Consider the following 23,386-nt stretch of genomic DNA (forward strand, 5'->3'; position numbering starts at 1 on the left):
GGATAAATTCACAAAGCTGGAGAGAGACATTATGGAGCTCAGAGGGCTAGTCCACACAGTCCAGACAGAACAGACCCATGAAACAGACCAGCACAACAACACCCTCCCAACAAGACCTGGAGGGCTGAAGGTGGAGATGGACAGTTGTCTGACAGAGCTGGCTGCACTCCGGACTGAGGTGAGACAACTTAAAGAGGAGAGAGAGGAACACATGGTACAGCTAACAGCAGTGAAGGAGGAGAGAGAGGAACACATGGCACAGCTAAATGCAGTGATGGAGGAGGGAGAGACACACATGGCACAGCTAACAGCAGTGAAGGAGGAGGTGAGAAACACATGGCACAGCTAACAGCAGTGAAGGAGGAGAGAGAGACACACATGGCACAGCTAACAGCAGTGAAGGAGGAGAGAGAGACACACATGGCACAGCTAACAGCAGTGAAGGAGGAGGGAGACACACATGGCACAGCTAACAGCAGTGAAGGAGGAGTTGAGAAACACATGGCACAGCTAACAGCAGTGAAGGAGGAGGGAGACACACATGGCACAGCTAACAGCAGTGAAGGAGGAGAGAGAGACACACATGGCACAGCTAACAGCAGTGAAGGAGGAGGGAGAAACACATGGCACAGCTAACAGCAGTGAAGGAGGAGAGAGAGACACACATGGCACAGCTAACAACAGTGAAGGAGGTGAGAAACACATGGCACAGCTAACAGCAGTGAAGGAGGAGAGAGAGACACACATGGCACAGCTAACAGCAGTGAAGGAGGAGAGAGAGACACACATGGCACAGCTAACAGCAGTGAAGGAGGAGGTGAGAAACCCATGGCACAGCTAACAGCAGTGAAGGAGGAGGGAGACACACATGGCACAGCTAACAGCAGTGAAGGAGGAGAGAGAGACACACATGGCACAGCTAACAGCAGTGAAGGAGGAGGTGAGAAACCCATGGCACAGCTAACAGCAGTGAAGGAGGAGGGAGACACACATGGCACAGCTAACAGCAGTGAAGGAGGAGGTGAGAAACACATGGCACAGCTAACAGCAGTGAAGGAGGAGAGAGAGACACACATGGCACAGCTAACAGCAGTGAAGGAGGAGGGAGACACACATAGCACAGCTAACAACAGTGAAGGAGGTGAGAAACACATGGCACAGCTAACAACAGTGAAGGAGGAGAGAGAGACACACATGGCACAGCTAACAACAGTGAAGGAGGAGGTGAGAAACACATGTCACAGCTAACAGCAGTGAAGAAGGAGGTGAGAAAGCTGAGGTGTGACAGAGAGCAGGACACTCCCCCAGAGGAGCCAGCAAAACTGCCCACAACCTCAACACCACAATGGGACAGACAACACAGGACCCACCAACCCAACAGACCCTACCGACTCCTAACAGCCCCCCTGTCAGCTCCCCCTATAGCCCTCCTGACAACCCCCACACATCTACTGAGGACACACAAAAGCAAGAAATGGTGTTCCCCATTGACTCAAATGGCAAATACATTCAAGAGAACTAACTTTTGTCCAAACACTAGGCATGCCCTGGAGCTGTTGTCAGACTAGGGTCCCCCAGCCACATTATAATTTACACGGGCACAAACTACCTGAGGGCCCAGCAGGAAAGGATGGCCACAGCACAAGGGAGTGATTGAAAAAGCTTCTTCCACTTTCCCCAACACACAAGTGGTTATCTCCACCCTGCTACCACGAAAAGACATTCACCTTGTCACCATACAGCGGGTGAATGCAAGCATTTCCCGGGAATGTGCCTCAAAACCTAATGTCTACCTGGCCCACCACTCCAACCTGGACTTGAACAGCCTTTACGACCAGGTCTACTTCTACAAGGCAGCAATCCCAACTTTTGCCAGGACCCTGAAGGACATCACCCTCAACCACAGCCCCAGCACCTCACACAGGAGCAACAGAGCAACAGACACCCTGCCTAGACCAGCGAGACACCCTCCCAGACCTGCAAGACCCCCTTCCGAAGGACCTGCACCGAGAGAACCCACGCCAAGAGTACCTACACTCAGACCACAGCTTCACTAGCCACACCCCAACCAGCTGGGACCACCCCAAACAAACCCTGACCACCCCCCAGATCAGACCTACGTCCCCATGTGCCCCGCCCCTGCAGCAAGGACCTCAACATGACAGCCACACATATGCCCAGGCCGTGAGCAGAGCAACAGGCCCAACCCCCCAACCCCCTAATACACCCACCCAATCCCCATCCTGCAACCTAATAGGTATGTATCAGATGCTCAACATGCTCTGCTCACATCTACTGTAATGGTCGTGGCCTAAACCACACAAAAACAACACTAGACACTATGGAACACAAAAGCTTTTTCTATCTCATCCAGGAATATACAGGGTCTGAGGTCATCTGCCTTTGGCCTAAAGACCAGGAGCCCAGACTTCATCAAAGAAACTGGAAATACAGACATTCTCCTCCTACAAGAAACATGCTATAGAGGAGACAGACTCACTGGTTGCCCTCTAAATTACTTTAACTATTTTTTTATTTAAATGTTTTATTTATTTCACCTTTATTTAACCAGGTAGGCCAGTTGAGAACAAGTTCTCATTTACAACTGGGACCTGGCCAAAATAAAGCAAAGCAGTGCGACAAAACAACAACATGTAAACATGTGTTTCCCATGCCAATAAAGCCCCTTGAATTGAATTTAATTAAAGGAGCCCGAATCCAAATAACCAATCGATATCAAATTGAGCAATGTTATTCAACTAAAAACCCAATAGTGCATACTGTATATAACTCATTCTGCGGATTAGATTATTCTGAGCCATGGGCACCGGACCCTGGCCTGTGACGTGCTGTGCAAAAACGGTGAGGGAGGAGCGCTCTTCTCGGATTGAACAGTATTCTGTGCTGCTAGGTCATGTTGCCCACAAGGAAGCATCGTGTACCATGCAGAAACATAAAACATGTATTTTCCATATGGTTTAATTTTCATAGTAGTTTTCATTGTGAAGGCAGATGACGCGTTTTTATCAAAACAATCACCTACTCATTACTCCTCATGCTTAATTATGTCACTTTTGTTTGTTTTGAGACGATTTCGCCGTGGGCTTTGAACCGGGCACCTGGTTTACGCACCGGAGGCAGCCCGTTCCAAAACGAATGCAATCAACTTTCACCCTTTCAAATACGCCTACATGGGCGCCCGGGCGATATTAATCGAATCCCCACATTCTATAGACCCTTCTTTGGGGTGTGTTCAAGAGAAACCACTATATTGTGGTGAAAATGTGAAATTTCAGTACTTTTAGATTAATTCAATTACACATGTTGGCAAAAGCTGGAGTTTTTGTTCTAAATTCGTATCTCTTGTTCAGACATGATCGTTTCCTATACTGGCGAAGAAAAGGCCACTATCGGACATTCTTTGGAGAAAGGGGTGTCAGTGCACACAAAAAACACAAATTGTTGGGGGCATGGACATCAAGCACTTTTCACATATAATATGTCACTGTCTGTCTGTCTCCAGTTGGCTAAAATGTTGCACTGACATTTTTTTTTCTCTCTCTGGCGAATACATGGTCACCCATAAACTGCTGGCTGACAAACTGGGGTCCTGTCTCAAATGGGTCCGCGAGCAGTGTGGTGTCCGCTAAATAACACAGTCACAAAAATGTTTTCGTGAAAACAGAAATGTGATTTTTGTTCTTAATTTACGGTTAGGTATAAGGTTAATATTGTGGTTAAGGTTAGGTTTAAAATCAGATTTTAAGATGATAAATTGTATAAATAGGCGGGGTTAACTAGTGACGACCGAGCAATGTGTGAGGCAGTACGCGAGTGCAACACCATTCGCAGTTACGGTTTGACCACCAATTTTCTGCTTTGTAGGTTCATATCCAGAGTGGTTTTGTGTTTCCGACATGGGGAAGAGAAGTCGACAGAGAAAGAAGGAGCATCATAATAGCAAGCCTGGTGGAGGGGTTAGTAGGGACAATGCTGTAAGGTTTGATAGCTAATCATAGATAGCCGGCTAACTTTAGCGGAACGTTACTGTATCTAGTTAACTTAGATAGCATCAAATTACTGTAACGTTATGCCAAGTCAAAGAGAGATTTAATTTATCCCTAGCGAGCCAGCAACTTTAATTTGATTACTATCGCACAACTCATTGCTTATCATACCTTGTTGACATCATGCTTAACTAACTAGCTATTGTATTTTGGTCCCAGATGTCTTTGTGCTGTCTTGCCGACTCCTATGACCATTCATTGGCATGTCAATGAGCTGGCTATACGGTACAAGCAGATTTGGGCCCAGGTTATAACTATTGTACTATGATGGTGAGCTCTATCAAGATCTATCCATCTGAGGCTGCAATTCAGAACACTCTTCTCTGACCTCCAAGGAGAACAAGCTGTTTGAGCACTATTACCTGGAGCTGGGTCTTGTGCCCGAGGGGGGGGGTTTGAGAAGTTCATTGCTGCGGCAGGTAGCCTAGTGGTTAGAGAGTTGGGCCAGTAACCAAAAGGTTGCTGGATTGAATCGCTGACAAGGTAAAAATCTGTCGTTCTGCCCCTGAACAAGGCAGTTAACCCACTGTTCCCCGGTAGGCCGTCATTGTAAATAAGAATTTGTTCTTAACTGACTTGCCTAGTTAAATAAAAAAGGGAGAACCACCATCGGCCACACTGGATACAAGAGGTATGGAAGATAATCTACTTAGCCAGACCTCTGCAATCAGGTCAGGGGTGTATTCACTATGAAGAAAATGGTATCAAACGGTGAGGAACCTATCTGAATTTGTCCAATAGAAACACTTGATTCTTTGCCAAACGTTTTCTGTTGTTTTGCTACAGTGCACTAATAAAAGTGGTCTTTCTCAGCCTGTGTAATGAGAACAAGATTGAAATTAATAGAGGTAGATGTTTGAATATGATGATAGATACATCACCCACTCTTTCTTTAGCCTGTTCCTGGATCTGTTATTGTTCATGATAATTTGGCATGACAATGACCATGGGGTTAGTGAGACAGCGCGCACACAGGTCTAGGACCAGGCTACTCTTGCTCTACATCAGGATCAACAATTATGAAGACTTGTCCAAAACACCCTCTATTAAACCTCTAAAATGCATTGAAAGGAATGCGTTGTCCGTCTGTAGCCATGCAAAGTAGATTCTCCACTGTCTGAAGAACTAGTGCAAATAGAGGCTCCTCAGTCTCTGAGCTGGTACGAACACATGCGCATGCACGGACACAGACCATAATGCCACATTCACATGCTACTAGGAATCTCAAACATTTCCGACTTGCTAACTGCTTGAACCCGGTACGTGTATAACTACAACCAGTTAGCAAGTCGGACATTTCAGAGTTTCCTAGTTCCGACTAGCAAGTGAACACGGCATTACAGCTGCTAACACTTTTTGTGTTGGTACCCAGATGAGCTAGCGTGGCATACCAACATGAGCAGGAAGATCCTGAGGAAGTCTGCTCCTGGAGAATTCCATCAGTTCCTAAGACCAGTCTACCAACATACACACACACACACAGTTCCCAGTCAGCGAGACCTAGTCTTGAGGAGACCAGCCTTCGGTGTTATTTGGGGCTGATTTTCCAGACAATGGGGAAATTGACAATCTCCTTGGCTCCTTAATCCAGGACTAGGCTTAACCTGTGTCTGGGGAGACCAGCCCTAATGTTCATGTCATAACAACTGAACCTGTGTCTGGGGAAACCAGCCCTAATGTTCATGTCACAACAACTGAACCTGTGTCTGGGGAAACCAGCCCTAATGTTCATGTCATAACAACTGAACCTGTGTCTGGGAAACCAGCCCTAATGTCCATGTCATAACAACTGAACCTGTGTCTGGGGAAACCAGCCCTAATGTTCATGTCACAACAACTGAACCTGTGTCTGGGGAAACCAGCCCTAATGTTCATGTCATAACAACTGAACCTGTGTCTGGGAAACCAGCCCTAATGTTCATGTCACAACAACTGAACCTGTGTCTGGGGAAACCAGCCCTAATGTTCATGTCATAACAACTGAACCTGTGTCTGGGGAAACCAGCCCTAATGTTCATGTCACAACAACTGAACCTGTGTCTGGGGAAACCAGCCCTAATGTTCATGTCATAACAACTGAACCTGTGTCTGGGAAACCAGCCCTAATGTTCATGTCACAACAACTGAACCTGTGTCTGGGGAAACCAGCCCTAATGTTCATGTCATAACAACTGAACCTGTGTCTGGGGAAACCAGCCCTAATGTTCATGTCATAACATCTGAACCTGTGTCTGGGGAAACCAGCCCTAATGTTCATGTCATAACAACTGAACCTGTGTCTGGGGAAGCCAGCCCTAATGTTCATGTCATAACAACTGAACCTGTGTCTGGGGAAACCAGCCCTAATGTTCATGTCACAACAACTGAACCTGTGTCTGGGGAAACCAGCCCTAATGTTCATGTCATAACAACTGAACCTGTGTCTGGGAAACCAGCCCTAATGTCCATGTCATAACAACTGAACCTGTGTCTGGGGAAACCAGCCCTAATGTTCATGTCACAACAACTGAACCTGTGTCTGGGGAAACCAGCCCTAATGTTCATGTCATAACAACAACCTGTGTCTGGGGAAACCAGCCCTAATGTTCATGTCATAACAACTGAACCTGTGTCTGGGGAAACCAGCCCTAATGTTCATGTCATAACATCTGAACCTGTGTCTGGGGAAACCAGCCCTAATGTTCATGTCATAACAACTGAACCTGTGTCTGGGGAAGCCAGCCCTAATGTTCATGTCATAACAACTGAACCTGTGTCTGGGGAAACCAGCCCTAATGTTCATGTCATAACAACTGTACCTGTGTCTGGGGAAACCAGCCCTAATGTTCATGTCACAACAACTGAACCTGTGTCTGGGAAACCAGCCCTAATGTTCATGTCATAACAACTGAACCTGTGTCTGGGGAAACCAGCCCTAATGTTCATGTCATAACAACTGAACCTGTGTCTGGGGAAACCAGCCCTAATGTTCATGTCACAACAACTGAACCTGTGTCTGGGAAACCAGCCCTAATGTTCATGTCACAACAACAACCTGTGTCCTGGGAAACCAGCCCTAATGTTCATGTCATAACAACTGAACCTGTGTCTGGGGAAACCAGCCCTAATGTTCATGTCATAACAACTGAACCTGTGTCTGGGAAACCAGCCCTAATGTTCATGTCATAACAACTGAACCTGTGTCTGGGAAACCAGCCCTAATGTTCATGTCATAACAACAACCTGTGTCCTGGGAAACCAGCCCTAATGTTCATGTCACAACAACAACCTGTGTCTGGGGAAACCAGCCCTAATGTTCATGTCATAACAACTGAACCTGTGTCTGGGGAAACCAGCCCTAATGTTCATGTCATAACAACTGAACCTGTGTCTGGGAAACCAGCCCTAATGTTCATGTCATAACAACTGAACCTGTGTCTGGGAAACCAGCCCTAATGTTCATGTCATAACAACTGAACCTGTGTCTGGGAAACCAGCCCTAATGTTCATGTCATAACAACTGAACCTGTGTCTGGGAAACCAGCCCTAATGTTCATGTCATAACAACTGAACCTGTGTCTGGGGAAACCAGCCCTAATGTTCATGTCATAACAACTGAACCTGTGTCTGGGAAACCAGCCCTAATGTTCATGTCATAACAACTGAACCTGTGTCTGGGGAAACCAGCCCTAATGTTCATGTCATAACAACTGAACCTGTGTCTGGGAAACCAGCCCTAATGTTCATGTCACAACAACAACCTGTGTCTGGGGAAACCAGCCCTAATGTTCATGTCATAACAACTGAACCTGTGTCTGGGAAACCAGCCCTAATGTTCATGTCACAACAACAACCTGTGTCTGGGGAAACCAGCCCTAATGTTCATGTCATAACAACTGAACCTGTGTCTGGGAAACCAGCCCTAATGTTCATGTCATAACAACTGAACCTGTGTCTGGGGAAACCAGCCCTAATGTTCATGTCACAACAACAACCTGTGTCTGGGGAAACCAGCCCTAATGTTCATGTCATAACAACTGAACCTGTGTCTGGGGAAACCAGCCCTAATGTTCATGTCACAACAACAACCTGTGTCTGGGGAAACCAGCCCTAATGTTCATGTCATAACAACTGAACCTGTGTCTGGGGAAACCAGCCCTAATGTTCATGTCATAACAACTGAACCTGTGTCTGGGGAAACCAGCCCTAATGTTCATGTCACAACAACAACCTGTGTCTGGGGAAACCAGCCCTAATGTTCATGTCACAACAACAACCTGTGTCTGGGGAAACCAGCCCTAATGTTCATGTCATAACAACTGAACCTGTGTCTGGGGAAACCAGCCCCAATGTTCATGTCACAACAACTGAACCTGTGTCTGGGAAACCAGCCCTAATGTTCATGTCACAACAACAACCTGTGTCTGGGAAACCAGCCCTAATGTTCATGTCATAACAACTGAACCTGTGTCTGGGGAAACCAGCCCTAATGTCCATGTCATAACAACAACCTGTGTCTGGGGAAACCAGCCCTAATGTTCATGTCACAACAACTGAACCTGTGTCTGGGAAACCAGCCCTAATGTTCATGTCATAACAACTGAACCTGTGTCTGGGAAACCAGCCCTAATGTTCATGTCATAACAACTGAACCTGTGTCTGGGGAAACCAGCCCTAATGTTCATGTCATAACAACTGAACCTGTGTCTGGGAAACCAGCCCTAATGTTCATGTCATAACAACTGAACCTGTGTCTGGGAAACCAGCCCTAATGTTCATGTCACAACAACTGAACCTGTGTCTGGGAAACCAGCCCTAATGTTCATGTCACAACAACTGAACCTGTGTCTGGGAAACCAGCCCTAATGTTCATGTCATAACAACTGAACCTGTGTCTGGGAAACCAGCCCTAATGTTCATGTCATAACAACTGAACCTGTGTCTGGGAAACCAGCCCTAATGTTCATGTCATAACAACAACCTGTGTCCTGGGAAACCAGCCCTAATGTTCATGTCACAACAACTGAACCTGTGTCTGGGAAACCAGCCCTAATGTTCATGTCACAACAACTGAACCTGTGTCTGGGAAACCAGCCCTAATGTTCATGTCACAACAACAACCTGTGTCTGGGGAAACCAGCCCTAATGTTCATGTCATAACAACTGAACCTGTGTCTGGGGAAACCAGCCCTAATGTTCATGTCACAACAACAACCTGTGTCTGGGGAGACCAGCCCTAATGTTCATGTCATAACAACTGAACCTGTGTCTGGGGAAACCAGCCCTAATGTTCATGTCATAACAACTGAACCTGTGTCTGGGAAACCAGCCCTAATGTTCATGTCATAACAACTGAACCTGTGTCTGGGAAACCAGCCCTAATGTTCATGTCATAACAACTGAACCTGTGTCTAGGAAACCAGCCCTAATGTTCATGTCATAACAACTGAACCTGTGTCTGGGAAACCAGCCCTAATGTTCATGTCACAACAACTGAACCTGTGTCTGGGAAACCAGCCCTAATGTTCATGTCACAACAACTGAACCTGTGTCTGGGAAACCAGCCCTAATGTTCATGTCATAACAACTGAACCTGTGTCTGGGAAACCAGCCCTAATGTTCATGTCATAACAACTGAACCTGTGTCTGGGAAACCAGCCCTAATGTTCATGTCATAACAACAACCTGTGTCCTGGGAAACCAGCCCTAATGTTCATGTCACAACAACTGAACCTGTGTCTGGGAAACCAGCCCTAATGTTCATGTCACAACAACTGAACCTGTGTCTGGGAAACCAGCCCTAATGTTCATGTCACAACAACAACCTGTGTCTGGGGAAACCAGCCCTAATGTTCATGTCATAACAACTGAACCTGTGTCTGGGGAAACCAGCCCTAATGTTCATGTTACAACAACAACCTGTGTCTGGGGAGACCAGCCCTAATGTTCATGTCATAACAACTGAACCTGTGTCTGGGGAAACCAGCCCTAATGTTCATGTCATAACAACTGAACCTGTGTCTGGGAAACCAGCCCTAATGTTCATGTCATAACAACTGAACCTGTGTCTGGGAAACCAGCCCTAATGTTCATGTCATAACAACTGAACCTGTGTCTGGGAAACCAGCCCTAATGTTCATGTCATAACAACTGAACCTGTGTCTGGGAAACCAGCCCTAATGTTCATGTCATAACAACTGAACCTGTGTCTGGGAAACCAGCCCTAATTTTCATGTCATAACAACTGAACCTGTGTCTGGGAAACCAGCCCTAATGTTCATGTCATAACAACTGAACCTGTGTCTGGGAAACCAGCCCTAATGTTCATGTCATAACAACTGAACCTGTGTCTGGGAAACCAGCCCTAATGTTCATGTCATAACAACTTAACCTGACAATAGATGAGCTGCTGGTTGAGTTACTTGGTTTCTTGCATAGAATTAGAATACTAATTGAATTGGATCTTGGTAGTTTCTTAGCTGTATGGCTTCCTTATGTAGTGTGGTGTTTCTGTCTCTACCTTGGCCTCTACAGGTAACGTCAGTAGACAGGAGGCTGTAAGTATGATCCTCTGCTGAAGATTGAACAAAAATACAAGGTAAGCGACACACTGGACGCCTCTGGTAAAGGTCTGCTCCCATTTCTGACCCCCCTAAACCTGGGAACATCATAGTGTAACAGTGTGTATTCCTGTGGGTAGATTCTGGACATGTGTGCTGCTCCTGGATCCAAGACAGCCCAGTTGATCGAGATGCTCCATTCTGATATGAACATATCCTTCCTTGGTAACGTGTGTCACACACGCACAAATTGCAAAAATATGATCTAAAATTTAAAAAAACACCTGATCCATTGGAGTGTCTGAACTGTTGTCCAATAGGAAAAGACCATAAGTTGCTGAATGTATCTTTTCTGAAAAGGAATAATACACTAACAACACATTGTAGTCCTGAACATCCCTCTCTTTCGCTCTACCTTCTGCTTTGCAGAGGGCTTTGTGATAGCCAATGACATGGACAACAAGCATTGCTACCTGCCGGTGCACCAGGCTAAGAGACTGAACAGCCCCTGTATCATGGTGGTGAACCACGATGCCTCCTGCATCCCCAGACTACAGATAGTCACGGAGGACGGACAGAAGGACACACTGTTCTATGACCGCAGCCTCTGTGATGTCGCCTGCCGGTAAACAAAGATTTAACCTGCTTAGCTGAGAGAGAAGTAGGGGAGAAAGAAAGGCAGGGGGAGACAAAAAATTTGGGGGTTTTGTGTTTGACTGTTAGAACTCGACATGATATCTAGACAGTCAGCAATATGGAGCTATATAAACCTCATGGTTCTACCCTGTCTGTCCTATGATTGGTTGCTATACTGGGTAGGCTACTGCTTGTTTGTTTTTAGTAGGGGAAACAAGTGTGACTACAAGAATGAGACTGTGGGTAAAGTAACTCTCCCAGGTCAAATGCTGAGTCTGACTGGTCCCACAATGCCAAGGCCTGGACTCCATCACTCACACACATTTACTGTTCATTTCTAAAACTTTTTGTTTCTTCTAACTTTTGTTAGTCTACATTGCCAAAGCAAGTGAAATAGACAATGTTTAATAGGTTTACATTTGGGACTCTGGAGTGGTGCAGCGGTCTAAGGCACTGCATCTCAGTGCAAGAGGCGTCACTACAGTTCCTGGTTAGAATCCAGGCTGTATCACACCCGGCCGTGATTGGGAGTCCTATAGGGCGGCGCACAATTGGCCCAGCGTCGTCTGGGCTTGGTCGGGTAGGCTGTCATTGTAAATAAGAATTTGTTCTTAACCGACTTGCCTAGTTAAATAAAGGTACAATTTAAAAAAAACTTTGATTTAATAGAGACAGAGGAAAGGGATGAGTAGAGACATAAGAGGGAGGCGGCTGAGCAGTCTGAAACCACGCTGTTGGAGTTCCTGTGTGGGAAGGCTGATGTGTCGTTAGGGGTTTGCTTTCCTGGTTTGTCTCTGTCCAAACAACATTTTTAAGTGTGTTCCTATTTTCTTCATTCCCTAAAGTCAAGTGTTATGTGTATCTCCAGTGGAGAGGGCACCATGAGGAAGAACATTGATGTGTGGAAGAAATACACCACCAGCAACAGCCTGCATCTCCATGGGTGAGGAGAGAGCTTGTGTGTGTCTTAACCTTTATTTATTTTATTTCGCCTTTATTTAACCAGGTAGGCCAGTTGAGAACCTGTTCTCATTTACAACTGCGACCTGGCCAAGATAAAGCAAAGCAGTGCGACACAAACAACAACACAGAGTTACACATGGAATAAACAAGCGTACAGTCAATAACACAATAGGGGAGAAAAGAACGTCTATATACAGTGTGTGTAAATGGCATGAGGAGGTAAGGCAATAAATAGGCCATAGTAGCAAAGTCATTCACAATTTAGCATATTAACACTGGAGTGATAAATAAGCAGATGAAGTAGAGATAGAGATACTAGTAGAGATACTGGTGTGCAAAAGAGCAGAAAAGTAAATAAAAACAATATGGGGATGAGGTAGGTAGATTGGGTGGGCTATTTACAGATGGACTATGTACAGCTGCAGCGATCGGTTAGCTGCTCAGATAGCTGATGTTTAAAGTTATTGAGGGAATTATAAGTCTACAGCTTCAGCAATTTTTGCAATTCGTTCCGGTCACTGGCAGCAGAGAACTGGAAGGAAAGGTGGCCAAAGAGGTGTTGGCTTTGGGGATGACGATTGAGATATACCTGCTGGAGCGCGTGCTACGGGTGGGTGTTGTTATCGTGACCAGAGAGCTGAGATAAGGCGGAGCTTTACCTAGCATAGACTTATAGATGACCTGGAGCCAGTGAGTCTGGCGACGAATATGTAGCGAGGGCAAGCCGACTAGATCATACAGGTCGCAGTGGTGGGTGGTATAAGGAGCTTTGGTAACAAAACGGATGGCACTGTGATAGACTGCATCCAGTTTGCTGAGTAGAGTATTGGATAACATCGAATTCGAGGATCGGTAGGATAGTCAGTTTTACTAGGGTAAGTTTGGCGGCGAGTGATGGAGGCTTTGTTGCGACATAGAAAGTTGTGTGTGTCTCTAGATCCGTATAGCAGTGCATGGTGTGGAGCAGTGCATGGTGTGGAGCAGTGCATGGTGTGGAGCAGTGCATGGTGTGGAGCAGCTAGCTGTAGGAGGGAGGATGGTCTACTCTACCTGTTCACTCAACACTGTAGAGGACGAAGCTGTCATAGCAACAGTACTGGAGAAGAGTGAAGGTAACACACATGCATGCATGCATGCACAAATCCAGTGTCTCAGACACACACACACAGGTGATAACTGCCTCATCTGCTTTGTCTCTCCAGGTGCGTTAGAGTTGGCAGATGCGTCCGCTGATCTCCCAGGGTTAAAATGGATGCCTGGAGTAACCAAATGGAAGGTATATAACTGTTGGACCACATGACCTCCACCTCATGCCTAACAGTCACTGCTAGCAGCTACTAGAGGTACTTGATAGGCATGAGAGTCTAGCCACTACAATATTCATGATATTCCACAACCTTGTCAGTTTATTGACGACATATTGAGACAGTTTTAGATCGCGCTCTTTCCCATCTCCAACTACCTCTCACACATACTTATTCTCTATTCATTTTGTTTCTTTCCTAGTTGATGACTAAGGAGGGTCAGTGGTATAAGGACTGGTCAGAGGTGCCAGCCAACCACCATACACAGATCAGACCCACCATGTTCCCTCCCACAGACACAGAGAAACTGGCCAATATGAAGTTGGAGATGGTACACACATCTGTGTATACACATGCGAACTCATACACACCCACCGGCTCCACTTTATTTGGTTAGAATATGCCTAAGATGTCAACTTTCATGACAATCATGTACATTGTATTTGCTACACCTGTGCACATTCACCTTTCAACACAGCTGCATACATATCTGATCCTAATATGAGATACATAATCAAATCTAGGCAGACTATCAAATCCCTGTGAAGGGTTGCTGGTTTGTGTTTTGATTTCTACCAGCAGAGGGTGCTCCTGGCCCATGTTTATCTCTATATAATATATACATACGCACACACACACACACAGTATCTATGTGTATTCAGTATGAGGATTCTGCCCCATCACCAGAACACTGGAGGCTTCTTTGTAGCTGTCCTGGCCAAGAAAGCCCCCATGCCCTGGAACAGAACAATCCCCAAGGAACACACCCACATACTTACACGGGATACACAGAAAAGCGCACAGTCCACACAGACACTCACACTTCACACACACATGGACACGCACGCTCCTCACACCTTTGTTTTCTTGTTAACACAGGCACATTTTAGATGGAACGCAACACTGTCCGGTACCTCATACACGAGAGAGAAGTTCCCACAAAAGTGAACTTTGATTCCTTTCTCCAGTTGAGGAAGGAGCAGACATCCAGCTCAGTGCCCCAGCCAGAGGACTCTCCAGTGGACACCCCCCTCCTTGAGAAACCCCTGGAGGATGGAGACGAGGCAGGAGAGGACTCGCCCAAAGAGCTAGTCAGACCAAGGAACCCAACGTGTGTGGGTGAGATGAGGGAGGGAGAGTGTGTGCAGGGTGGGAAATTAACTTTTTGGTCCACCAGCCACTGGCAGGTAGATAAGAAAAATGTACCAACAACAGATTTTTTACCAGCCAAACTACTTTTCCCGCCATAATCACTCCAAAAATCACAAAAACGAATGAGCATGCATTCTAATGTTTCTAAAACAAAAGTATTACTAGTAAGAAGTAATGGGGTATATTGCTTAATTTTATTTCATTGTTTTGACCTGCATCTTAACCAATGCATCTTAAAATAAATCATTTAAATACTATAGTAAGAACAGAAACAGTTCTACAACTGAACATCAGAATCAACAAAGTGCCTCCCCTGCCACAAATGCTGAGTGATACAGCTTATTTATTTTAGTACATGTGTTCCTAAGTAGAAATGTAGAAGCACACAAATACATCTAGGAGAACAATTACAATGTTTGAGTGTTTTAATGACAAGAAATTACAAAAAGTTAATGAATAAAAGTTTTGGGGAGTGATACATACTCAATCAAGCACAATCATTAGGTGATACAAATGTTCAGCTTCCCCTTTAAGGGACAGGGCGTTACCGTGGTAATTTGGACACTCCCCTGTGATGGAAAATCTGACTGCAATGTCTTCTTAGCAGAAGGCAGTTGCCGCAAACTCAAACTAATATTGAAAAACAACCTAGTATGTGAACAAAACGATGTAACTGGCAAAGAAACACGAGGGAGAAAGTCACACTTTAGAAGCCTTTCTTGTCCATTCGACCAACTTCTACATGTGGGCTTTGGATTTTTTTTTAATGCTCTTTGTGACCATCCGCCAACATGGCTGGTGAAATAGACATTCTTACCTACCAATGACAATCTACCCACATTTGGCGGGTGTTAATTTCCAGCAGTGTGTATCTTCTGACTCTGCTCTCTGCTCCAGGACTCCCAATAAAAAGATGAAGACTTCAGCATGATTTTAAAGAAGACCCCTTTGTCTTCCTAACTGAAGACCACCCTGACTTCCCACCTATAGAGTGAGTTTTTGGTCTCTGACGGATTGCAACCTATGTAAGCAGCTGCTTGATATCAGCGTTACCTGTATGGAGGGGAAACTGTTTTGACCAAGCATAGATAGTATTACCTTTACAAGGTAATGTACACTGAACAAAAAAATATCAACGGAACAGATTTTTCAGAGTTTTACAGTTCATATAGGGAAATCAGTCAATTAAAATAAATTGATTAGGCCCTAATCTATGGTTTCACACGACAGGCAATACAGATAAGAATCTGTTGGTCACAGATACACACCCTACTTTAATTGTTTTTATTTAAGTTGTCAGTATCTTGTGTGACCATTTTGCCTCATGCAGCATCTCCTTCGCATAGAGTTGATCAGGCTGTTGATTGTGGCCTGTGGAATGTTGTCCTACTCTTCTTCAATGGCTGTGCGAAGTTGCTGGATATTGGCGGGAACTGGAACACACTGTCGTACACGTCAATCCAGAACATCCCAAACATGCTCAATGGGTGACCTGTCTGGTATGCAGGCCATGGAAGAACTGGGACATTTTTCAGCTTCCAGGAATTGTGTACAGATCCTTGCGAAATGGGATCCTGCTGAAACATGATGTGATGACGGCGGATGAATGGCACGACAATGGGCCTCAGGATCTCGTCACAGTATCTCTGTGCATTCAAATTGCCATCAATAAAATACAATTGTGTTCGTTGTCTGCAGCTTATGCCTACACATACCATAACCCCACCACCACCATGGGGCACTGTTCACAACATTGACATCAGCAAACCACTCGCTCACACAACGCCATACCCGCTGTCTGTCATCTGCCCGGTACAGTCGAAACCGGGATTCATCTGTGAAGAGCACACTTCTCCAGCATGCCATCGGTTACGATGCCGTACTGCAGTCAGGTCAAGACCCTGGTGAAGAAGACGAGCACACAGATTAACTTCCGAGAGACGGTTTCTGAAAGTTTGTGTAGAAATTCTTTATTGGCGCAAACCCACAGTTTCATTAGCTGTCTGGGTGGCTGGTCTCAGACGATCCCGCAGGTGAAGGAGCAGGATGTGGAGTTCCTGGGCTGGCGTTGTTACACGTGGTCTGCGGTTGTGAGGTCGGTTGGACATACTGCCAAATTCTCTAAAATGACGTTGGTAGAGAAATTAACATTCCATTCTCTGGCAACCGCTCTGGTGGACATTCCTACAGTCAGCATGTCAATTGCACGCTCCCACAATACTTGAGACATCTTGTGGCGTTGTGACAAAATTGCACATTTTAGTGGCCTTTTATTATCCCCAACACAAGGCTCACCTGTGTAATGATCATGCTGATCATCACCCAACTACCTCATCCCCATATTGTTTTAGTTTTTTGGCTCTTTTGCACCCCAGTATTTCTACTTGCACATCATCATCTGCACATCTATCACTCCAGTGTTAATGATAAATTGTAATTATTTCGCCTCTATGGCTTATTTATTTCCTTACCTCCCTAATCTTACTACAATTGCACACACTGTAGATATACCTTTCTATTGTGTTATTGACTGTACGTTTGTTTATCCCATGTGTAACTCTGTGTTGTTGTTTGTGTTGCTTTGCTTTATCTTGGCCAGGTTGCAGTTGTAAATGAGAACTTGTAAAATAAAATAAATAAAAAATGATCATGCTGTTTAATCAGCTTCTTGATATGCCACACCTGTCAGGGGATGGATTTTCTTGGCAAAAGAGATGCTCACTAACAGGGATATAAACAAATTTGTGCACAAAATGTGAGCGAAATAAGCTTTTTGTCCGTGTGGAAAATGTCTGGGGTCTTTTATTTCAACTCATGAAACATGGGACCAACACTTTACATGTTGCGTTTTATATTTTTGTTCAGTGTACAGGTTTTGATTGATAACTTAATCTATTCCATAATGTGTGTGTTGCTGGTCCTTCTATGACCTGTCTCCAGACTTCCCTAAGACCCTTCTCACCCCAAATCCCCCTAGTACACTCAGCACCTGCGCAGGTGGATGTGTGTGTGTGCCTCCAAGCAGTCAGATAACCACTCCCTTCCCCTATTCCTCTGTCACTCTCCCCCTCTCTTTCGATGCCCCCCTCCCTTTCTCTGTTGTGATGTTTAGACTTGACCCAGGGTCTGATCAGCCTCCAGTTAAACATTAGAAACAGTCTGAGTCTCCATCACCAGACTGTTCCCAGAACTACATACAGTACCAGTCAAAAGTTTGGATACACCTACTCATTCCAGGGTTTTTTGTTATTTTGACTATTTTCTACATTGTAGAATAATAGTCAAAACATAAACTATGAAATAACACACGGAATCACGTAGTAACACAAGGAGTGTTTAACAAATCTAAATATATTTAAGACATGAAGGTCAGTCAATATGGAAAATTTCAAGGACTTTGTACATTTTTTCAAGTGCAGTCGCAAAAACCTTCAAGCGCTATGATCAAATCAAATTTATTTATATAGCCCTTCTTACATCAGCTGATATCTCAAAGTGCTGTACAGAACCCCGGCCTAAAACCCCAAACAGCAAGCAATGCAGGTGTAGAAGCACGGTGGCTAAGAAAAACTCCCTAGAAAGGCCAAAAACTAGGAAGAAACCTAGAGAGGAACCAGGCTATGAGGGGTGGCCAGTCCTCTTCTGGCTGTGCCGGGTGGAGATTATAACAGAACATGGCCAAGATGTTCAAATGTTCATAAATGACCAGCATGGTCAAATAATAATAATCACAGTAGTTGTCGAGGGCGCAACAAGTCAGAACCTCAGGAGTAAATGTCAGTTGGCTTTTCATAGCCGATCATTGAGAGTATCTCTACCGCTCCTGCTGTCTTTAGAGAGTTGAAAACAGCAGTTCTGGGACAGGTAGCACGTCCGGTGAACAGGTCAGGGTTCCATAGCCACAGGCAGAACAGTTGAAACTGGAGCAGCAGCACGGTCAGGTGGACTGGGGACAGCAAGGAGTCATCATGCCAGGTAGTCCTGAGGCATGGTCCTAGGGCTCAGGTCCTCCGAGAGAGAGAAAGAAAGAAAGAGAAAGAAAGAAAGAGAGAATTAGAGAGAGCATACCTAAATTCACACAGGACACCAGATAAGACAGGAGAAGTACTCCAGATATAACAGACTGACCCTAGCCCCCCGACACATAAACTACTGCAGCATAAATACTGGAGGCTGAGACAGGAGGGGTCAGGAGACACCTGAAACCCCACCTCTTTAAGGAATACCTAGGATAGGATAAAGTAATCCTTCTAACCCCCCCCCCCCCTTAAAAGAGTTAGATGCACTGTTGTAGAGTGGTTGTTCCACTGGATATCATAAGGTGAATGCACCAATTTGTAAGTCGCTCTGGATAAGAGTGTCTGCTAAATGACTTAAATGTAATGTAAATGAGACACTGTGGCCCCATCCGATGATACCCCCGGACAGGTTCAAACAGGCAGGATATAACCCCACCCACTTTGCCAAAGCACAGCCCCCACACCACTAGAGGGATATGATGAAACTGGCTCTCATGAGGACCGCCACAGAAAAGGAAGACCCAGAGTTATCTCTGCTGCAGAGGATAAGTTCATTAGAGTTACCAGCTTCAGAAATTGCGGCCCTAATAAATGCTTCAGAGTTCAAGTAACAGACACATCTCAACATCAACTGTTCAGATGAGACTGTGTGAATCAGGCCTTCATGGTCGAATTGCACCAATAAGAAGAAGATACTTGCTTGGACCAAGAAACACGAGCAGTGGACATTAGACCGGTGGAAATCTGTCCGTTGGTCTGATGAGTCCAAATTTGAGATTTTTGGTACCAACCGCCATGTCTTTGTGAGATCCAGAATAGGTGAACGGATGATCTCCGCGTGTGTGGTTCCCACCGTGAAGCATTGAGGAGATGCTGTGGGAGTGCTTTGCTGGTGACACTCAGTGATTTATTTAGAATGCAAGGCACACTTAATCAGCATGGCTACCACAGCATTCTGCTGGACCTATCATTTGTTTTTCAACAGAACAATGACCCAACACACCTCCAGGCTGTGTAAGGGCTATTTGACCAAGGAGAGTGATGGAGTGCTGCATCAGATGACCTGGCCTCCACAATTACCCAACCTCAATCCAATTGAGATGGTTTGGGATGTGTGAAGGAAAAGCATCCAACAAGTGCTCAGCATATGTGGGAACTTCAAGACTGTTGGAAAAGCATTCCAGGTGAACCTGGTTGAGAGAATGCCAAGAGTGTGCAAAGCTGTCATCAAGGCAAAGGGTGGCTACTTTGAAGAATACAACGTATACACTACAGTTTAAATGTTTTGGGTCACTTAGAAATGTCCTTGTTTTTGTTGTAAATGACTATTGTAGCTGGAAACGGCACATTTTTTTATGGAATATCTACATAGGTGTACAGAGGCTCATTATCAGCAACCATCACTCCTGTGTTCCAATGGCACGTTGTGTTAGCTAATCCAAGTTTATCATTTTAAAAGGCTAATTGATCATTAGAAACCCCTTTTGCAATTATGTTAGCACAGCTGAAAACTGTTGTGCTGATTTAAAGAAGCAATAAAACTGGCCTTTAGACTAGTTGAGTATCTGGAGCATCAGTATTTATGGGTTTGAAAACAGGCTCAAAATGGCCAGAAACAAAGAACTTTCTTCTGAAACTCGTCAGTCTATTCTTGTTCTGAGAAAGGAAGGCTGTTACATTAACAATGTCTACACTATATTTTTGATCAATGGACAAAAAATGTGCTTTTCTTTCAAAAACGAGGACATTTCTAAGTGACCCCAAACTTTTTAACCCTAGTGTATTTTGATTTGTTTAACACTTTAAAAAAATGTATTACTACATGATTCCATATGTTATGTCATAGTTTTGATGTCTTCACTATTGTTCTACAATGTAGAAAATAGTAAAAATAAAGAACACTTGAATAAGTAGGTGTCCAAACTTTTGATTGGTACTGTATATATGCACATGCATATACACTGATTGTACAAAACATTAAGAACACCTGCTCTTTCCATGACAGACTGACCAGGTGAATCTAGGTGAAAGCTACGATCTCTATTTGATGACATCTGTTATCCACTTCAATCAGTCTAGATGAAGGGGAGACGGTTTAAAGAATGATTTTTAAGCCTTGAGACAATTGAGACATGGATTGTGAATGTGTGCCATTCAGAGCGGCAAGGCATAAGATTTGAGTGCCTTTGAACGGGGTATGGTAGTAGGTGCAAAGCACACCGGTTTCAGTGTGTCAAGAACTGTAACGCTGCTGGGTTTCCTGTGTGTATCAAGAATGGTCCACCACCCAAGGGACATCCAGCCAACTTGACACAACTGTGGGAAGCATTGGAATCAACATGGGCCAGCATTCCAGTGGAATTGTGGAATGCTGGCATTCCATGCCAGCATTCGACAACATGTAGAGTCCATGCCCAGACAAATTGAGGCTGTTCTAAGGGCAAAAGGGGGTGCAATTCAATATCAGGAAGGTATGCACAAATAAATAAATAAATTCAGTGTTTACATGCATGCAGAATACTCAGCACGGTTCTGGCTCAATGATGTGTGACAAAATATTGTAAGAAGCAATGGCTTATTTGAAATCCAAACTATTATTCAAAACATTGAAATCAGAAGCAATCGGTAAATATGTTGCTGAAATGGATGTTATTCTCAAGCACTGTAATTTCATTATTTTGTGTGTTTTGCAGGTGATCAACACAGGGGTGAAGGTGTGGTCTCTCAACAGCGACAAGGAGGAGTTTGGCTGTGCCTTCAGACTTGCCCAGGAGGTAGGTACACGTGTATTAATATTCTAGACTTTCAGATAACATGGAAAATGCACACTCGCACATACGGCAGTACATATGCGTACACGCACTCAATCCTCTCTCTCCCTCCTCATCCATCTCTCCTCCAGGGTATCTATACTCTGTTCCCCTACATCCGCTCCAGGATGATCACAATCAGTGTTGAGGACATCAAGATTCTACTGACTCGGGAGAACCCGTACCTCAACCAACTGGAGGATGATGTTCACCAACAGGCCAAGAAGATTGGTACAGTCGTGCTTTTTGTTTTTCCTTCAAACCCGTCTATGTTCTGTACTGTGTGGCTGTAGGGTGGTGGCTTTGTGTGTGTTCATGCAGTGTTTCTCTGTTTCTACAGAAATGGGCAGCATTGTTTTAAAGTACCGGCCTGATAGTAGGTAAGTATCCATTTTGTCTCTGTCCATGTATTATTTACTGTTATCAGAGAATTCACCCTCTTTCTCTCTCCAACCCTCTCCTCAGTAACCTTGATGGTCCACAGTGTCCTATAGAGCTGTGTGGCTGGAGAGGCAAGTCCTCCATCAGAGCTTTCGTACCCCGCAACGAGAGGTTCCACTACCTCCGCATGCTGGTGGTCGAGGTATTCCGGAACAAACAGGGACCGGGACCCAGGGAGGGAGAGGAGGAGGTGGAGACGGAGAACGGGAACAAAAATGGCAGCATAAAAGAGGAGGTGAAAGTAGAGGTGACGAGCACCTGACAGGGGAGGGGAGATATTGACCAGCACCTGAGGGGAGGAGTAGAAAGAAATGTGTATCTCATTAGTCTTAACAAGTTTCCCTCTCTTTGGCTCCACCATATTGCTTTCACCCTTTTGTTTTTATATCAGTGGAGATGTAGGAGAGGCGTTGAACCTCTTTAGACTATTGAGACACAGGGAGGAAGGGAAAGGGAGGAGGAGGTGCTGTATGAGCTGGAGCTATGCTGGCCAGACTAGGGCTAGACCAAATGTGAGGGAGAAGAGATGAGTTGGGTAGCTCAGTAGAACTTCTAAGCCACTGCCATAGCAGAAAGGCCACCCCTAGACAGAGCACCTGGTCTTCCATGCTTCCCCAGACTTGGTACACTCCAGGGGTCGAAGCTTTAGTAACTTATTTTAGTTTCTACTGCTGATTTGTTTTAACAGGGAACTTCACTGGCAAAAAACGTTTTACAATTATTATTATTGTGCATGTTTGAATGTTTATCAACGGCTATTTAATTTTCTATCATTGTAAGGAAGATGGAATTGATTAAAGATATTAAATTCATATACAGTCTCTGAAGGTCATTGAAATTGAATCTAACCCCAACTCTGCTTCCCACGCACACAAATAAACATGCACGATCTCTCAAAGTAACTGCCTTTATGTGGTTGCCATGGCGACTTAAACTGCATCATATCACACAAACATACACCACCCCCCCATCAGCCATATCTCTCCTATTTAGTACCAATCTCTGCTGCCATGACGACCATGCAGCCACCTCAGGAAAGAGTATACTCCTTTCTCATTCCATCCTGTTCTCCCACTGGAAGAGGGAGAACAGAGGAAATGTTTCTTCTCCTTAGCCACCCTTCCATCCTTCCCCTCTTCTCTCATCCTGTCTCAAACTAATGTAGGCATAAGGAAGAGGAAGCAAAGGCCAGCCCTAGACAGAGCAAAAGAGGGGGGGAAATATAGGCTAGATAGAGGGAGATTGAAAAGGGAAAACATTTTGTTACTTTACAGCCTTATTCAAAAATTGATTAAAAAAATTAAATATTCAAACTACACAATACACATTGACAAAGCGAAAACAGGTTTTTAGAAATTTTTGCATATGTATAAAATACTGATACCTAATTTGCTAAGAAACTCAAAATTGAGCTCAGGTGCGTCCTATTTACATTGTACATTGATCCTCCTTGAT

At 44.7% G+C, this 23,386-nt stretch overlaps 1 pseudogene; it reads left to right on the top strand.

The window, feature by feature from the left end:
* The first annotated feature begins 31 nt into the window (after nucleotides 1-31).
* LOC139558895 (RNA cytosine C(5)-methyltransferase NSUN2-like) lies at nucleotides 32-22,743 on the top strand (annotated as a pseudogene).
* Nucleotides 22,744-23,386: the final 643 nt, after the last annotated feature.

The sequence above is a fragment of the Salvelinus alpinus genome, chromosome 29 (genome assembly GCF_045679555.1).
Source record: "Salvelinus alpinus chromosome 29, SLU_Salpinus.1, whole genome shotgun sequence".
In the NCBI taxonomy this organism is placed as follows: domain Eukaryota; kingdom Metazoa; phylum Chordata; class Actinopteri; order Salmoniformes; family Salmonidae; genus Salvelinus; species Salvelinus alpinus.